At 40.7% G+C, this 5,566-nt stretch overlaps 1 long non-coding RNA gene across 1 annotated transcript; it reads right to left on the reverse strand.

Annotated features, from left to right (window-relative positions):
• Positions 1-1,515: 1,515 nt before the first annotated feature.
• LOC126273113 (uncharacterized) lies at positions 1,516-3,578 on the reverse strand. The gene is made up of 3 exons (XR_007549306.1): positions 3,560-3,578; positions 3,311-3,394; positions 1,516-1,581 (listed from the first exon to the last, which is right to left on the reverse strand). It is a non-coding gene; the product is annotated as an uncharacterized LOC126273113 (long non-coding RNA).
• Positions 3,579-5,566: the final 1,988 nt, after the last annotated feature.

Consider the following 5,566-nt stretch of genomic DNA (forward strand, 5'->3'; position numbering starts at 1 on the left):
AATAATGCCACCTCACTGAACTAAAATAAATAACGAGACAATATTATCCTATTCAGCATAAGTTTTATTGACTCAGCAACTTTGGTTTCAGGTGGTATTGGCCACGGTATCGAGGTCGAAGAGTTTAGCACCCAGACGGCCTTCTCCACGCTCCGAGTTGACGGCGGCGCCCCCAGCAGGCAGCATACGATTTGGTGGCTATGATGAGCTGCATGGTGTGGAGGGTTGAGCCTCCGTGGGGTGGCGAGGAGGCAACTGGAGTGACTCTTCTCCACGCGCCGAGTTGACGGCGGCGCCCCCAACAGGCAGCATGAGATTTGGTGGGCATGAACAGTTGCATGGTGTGGAGTGTTGAGCCTCCGTGTGTTGGCGGCGAGGTCACTGGAGTGACCTGTCGACAGATTTAAATTTTAGAATTAAGAACGTGATCATATTTTGGTGGGTTGTATGTGTAAGGAAAACTGCAAAATTATTGTAGGACCCGGCGCTAATATAGGGTCGATTTCAGTATCGGTATTGTTGAGACTGTAAAACAGACATGAAATGGAATTTCTAGTTTATAACTATTGTCACAAGTGTAGGATAAGAGTGCAATGACAATATATTTTATGAATTGTTTTGCGTCCCATATACGGGTATAGTGAAGGGATGTTCCTGTCTCCCCTACTTATCAACTCAAGCCTGCTAAGTGTTATAAATAAGAATTAAAAGTGAGAATTACCAGCAATGACTGTTTGACTCTATTCTGTTCTCTGAGTACAGTTTCTTCTGATCATTGTATGATGATGGCAGATGGATGTCAAAGTATGAAAATAGTTCTACCTTTATATTGACCATTAGACTGAACTACGTTCTACGCATAAAGCAACCAAGGCAACGGAGACTGTTGGTGTATGCACGTATGCCAGAAATGTAGAGTTTCTTAAAACAAGTTCCCAAAATGTTTAACTGAAATTACGAGGGTGTCATAGATAATTATATGACACAAAGATTAACCTTGACGCAATATAATAGAACAGGACGAAAGACCAGCATACGTTGATCAACGTGAAACTATATTGAAAATTTGACAACTCTTGAATGGACGGGAGTAGATAAGAATGTTTTCTGAAAGTCCCTCGATACTGTGAAAGGGTAGGAAAGCATTTTGTACCGTTCATTCTTAAGATTACGTAGAACCTAGCTATAGTAGCGCGAAATAATAGATTGTCAAGAAAGGCTGCGTATCCACTCACAATTCAAAACCGTTATGGAAGAATAGTATTGCAAGGATCGTGATAACCACCCACAGCTCAGTACAACAGAATTTGCTCCATAGAATTTTGCATTTTAAAGGCTTGTCTCTCTGCCAAAGCTGACAACATTTTAGTGATATTAAAAACGTATAATTGTAGAGTCGGGAAAACGCAGGTTACCGTCCTGAAGGGAGTTACTATGTGACCATGAAACCAGGAATGCACTTAGAAACTAAAATCTGCAGATCTGCGTTTCACTCACCGTAGCAGTGTGGCTTTCCTCTTCTCACTGCAGATGTCTCTGCAGTAGCTCCTCAAAAAACGCGTCGAGCGTAAACTGACGCTCCTGTTGAGAAAGAACTGATTACTTTTCTGATATCCAACATGTGGAGTAATACAGAACATGTGTTAGATTATAAGATGGCCGCTTTTTACGATGTGCTACATTTATCAATTATTTTGCTAGCTATATTTATTGATAATATTTATACAATGATCAATTTTAATATTCAAGTATTATCACTACTCAGTGCATGTCTGACCAACTAATAACACTAAACAAATACTAGTGTCCCATGAGGTACAAGTTTTTTGTTTGCCCGATTTGTTATTGAAGTACTTCTGAGAGTTATGCCGAGTTGTTGTCTCTCTTGTATGCGGAATATTTCAAAGACCGACCGAGCCGTGTCCTTCAGGTCGTATGACATTCCCTGACTAGATGGAGTCCAGGGATCGAGTGCATATAACGGCGCTCGCTGTACTCCAGTCACGGTCATCGAATAATTTTGCGCAAATCCTAACAACTCGGCAAAACACCCGAAGCAGGGCACTAACTACTGTCACCTTCGTAAGAGAGTATTGATCTGAACATAAAACGAATAGTGCACGTTGAAACCTAACGTCATTATTCCCTATACTGAACTAATTTACACTCACCGGAGCAACACGGATTTCTTCTTCTTCCTGCAGCCGTTTCTGCAGTAGCTCCATAAAAAACTCGTCAAGTGTAAATTGACGGTCCTGTTGGAAAAGGCATCTTTAGTTTTATGATGTCCAAAGCGCGTAATAATACAGAATTTATGCTATTTGCTAATATGTCAGAGTGGAACAAAGTGTTATATTTATCGCGAACTACGCAACCTTCAGTTATTGTTTTTATGATTGATTTGGACAGTAAAGAGACTAAACTACATGGTAATCAGTACCCCCCTCCCCTTACACAATATGGTCTCAGATTAAAACCATCCCGCTAAAGAATCTGCGAAAGTAAAAAAGTCGTAAAAGTAACTGGGAACGTAACTCAAAGAGAAAACGGAAGTAGCAAGCTAAAGGAGGAAAACGTGCACTAAATAAAACAAATGCCGTAGAAAGTATTGAAAAGTACAGCAGATGCCATGGGATGGCTGATCGTAAGAATAAAAAAGTATGAGCCAGCCACTCTGAAACACACTAAAATCTCCAGCCTAAAACCACAATGCTAGAGAAACACAGGTAGGGAAGAGAGGAACATCAAGGCGAAAAAAACAGCAAAGAAAGTGTGGGGAACAGTTAAAATGGAGGGAGGATGAAGCCCTGGCAGAGAAGGACACAGGCGCATGCTTACGTTGATGCATAAGTGACTGACTTTAATACCCAAGTAACGCCACTGTTCCCCACATCTCAGCAAATAGTAATTCCGATACATAACTAATATCCCGTGATATCTAAGGTTTTCCAGGCGCGAGTGATTAATGATATACTTCCGGGAATTTTGCTTTGTTTTTATCCCTGTTTTGTGAACAATATTTCAACGACTGATGGAGCCGTCTTCTTCATGTCGGGTGGCGTTTCCGGACTGGTCGGAGTGCAGGCAGTGAGTGCACATAACAGCAAAACTCGCTGCACCCGAGGAAGACTCCTGGGACGATGATCGAAGAATTGTGCACAAAATACAAACAACAACTCGGCACAATACCCGGAAGCAGGGCATTAACTAGTATCACGTTCGTGAGTGAGTGATCATGTGAACAGGAAACGAAAAATACACTTTCAAACCAAACGCTACTATTACATATACAGATCTAATTCACACTCACCGGAGCAGCACGGATTTCTTCTTCTTCCTGCCGCCGTTTCTGCAGCAGCTCGAGGAAGAACACGTGAAGTGTAAACTGATGATCCTGTTGGAAGAGAACATATTAGTTCCATCATAAAAACTACTTTTATAATTCAGATATAGCTATACTTCTTAATATGTATAGGTGTTACGAAGTTTAACACTTATTAAAATGTATGGGCCTGTAGATAGCGATAGTGAGTATACATTGTTTGGCTGTAATAGCTACCATTATGCTATGGGCGAACTGTTAAGCTGGAACGACAGTAGGTACAGCGTCGCCGTTGACCTTCGTATTCTCTCTTCTTGTGTGTTCTTTCTCTGGAAAGGAGTTAAGTGGGGCTGTGGCAGTATTCACTGCCAGTTCCAGTTTCTCTATTCTCTGACTCCTGCGAAAACAACATTATTTTTCAAAGTATGACATTTAGGAATACATTTCCTCTGGTCATCAGGTATTAATCGCAGTTAGTGGGTAACTCGTAGAGTAAGCAGATGGTTTGCAATGTTGTCTTCAGCCAGTCAATTGTCTTGACGCATGTAGCTCTGCTCTTAAAAGAAATTCGAGCATAATTCTCTACAATTCATTAGAGTCCTTTCCATTCTCAAGAACCTCCGTATCAGCATCATAGTTCAGGCAATCTTGACTACTGCCAGACATAACTTTCCGTTTGGTCAGTGTTAATTTTAATGGCCGTCAGTAGAGTTGTTCCAACCATTTAATCGGCTTTCGGCTAGACTAGCAACTTCGTCTTATCTAATGCCAGAAGTGGGGATATAATATGCTAATAACATGGAGGAGAGAAGCAGGAGTCTGTGGGATATGGGGAAAAGAGCAAGCATATCACGCAGCCAAGGAGGCCTGTGAGCAACCAACCCATTGAGACAACGTGCCATTATCCTGCAGGGGAGAAAGACATACTGCTGTTGGAACAGGCGTGAGTGCCCAATCATCAGACCAAGTTCGACCTTATATATATATATATATATATATATATATATATATATATATATATATATATATATCACTTTCACACACTGAAGTTACCCTGACTCCTATCTGAATAGGCTACATTTCTAACTAATGTCTTCATAGTCTAGTGAGAAGACAGTTAAATCTGTAATAGCTGTGCATAAATATTCTTACACACGATATTTTCTGTGCACGTTATCTTTTGATCAGAAGGAAGGAGTGAATTTAAGAGGAGACCAGCCATTTATTTTACTTGATGTCGAGATATGGTTAATTTTTCAAAATTATTGTGTATGTCTGGAGACGAGGTTGAAGGCTTTGGTGTGTCGCTGAGTGACCAGCAAAATCTGTTTCCCTCCAGTGATGAAGAAATCCATCCATTCGCCAGTGACTTTCTTCTGTGGCGAAAACAACGACCCCTCCATATCTGCAGCCAGTGAAGCCTATCTGTTGAGTGTAACGACTCGTTCTGACGCATTAATTTTCGTAATTGGTACTTTAGATCATTCTACTAAATTAGTGAAACGCAATCACTTTTATCATCAGGTATCGAAATGGTATTAAATATAATTTTTGTAATTATGCGTGTGTGTGTGTTGTCGAGCGTGCTTGTCTGTGTGTGCGTGTGTAAGTAGGTTTTTAGGCATTTTTTACGTTTTAATTCTTTGTTGAATTTTTACTGTTTTAGTACATTGAACCACTCTCTTTCCATAAACGTACTGCTTTCTTGCTCGGAAACCAACACACAATGGTCATAATCAATAGTCTAGTAGATGTTCCTGTCTTAGACGTATTATTCATAATGAATTGTCACATGAGATATTTATAGCACACCGCAGATTCATTTACAGTAAATCGTGACAGTCCGCATTATCTTTCGACCAACCTATCGACAATGAAGTAGCTCTAAAACTTTAGTGCTTTGCTTATTATGATATCAGTAATGCAACGTGACGTGGCTCACCTCAAAGCTACCTCGAGCAGCGACCAAGGTCTTCTCCTGTCGCAGACCTTCGTCTTTCTCCCCTCCCACACACCGGGAGAAAAACGCCTTGATTCGTCGGAACATCGCTGCAACGACAACGGGCAGCACGTTAGATACGACCATACTGTGTCCACGAGTAAATCTTATTTTGATGTCTCATAAGTTTATCGCAAGGGAAAACTTGAGACCGTAATGTCATGTCTTTAAATTTAATTTCTGTAATAATAAGAACTGTCAGTGATACAAAGTACCAGCAATATCCAGATCGATTAAATATCATT

The sequence above is a fragment of the Schistocerca gregaria genome, chromosome 5 (assembly GCF_023897955.1).
Source record: "Schistocerca gregaria isolate iqSchGreg1 chromosome 5, iqSchGreg1.2, whole genome shotgun sequence".
NCBI classification, from domain to species: Eukaryota; Metazoa; Arthropoda; class Insecta; order Orthoptera; family Acrididae; genus Schistocerca; species Schistocerca gregaria.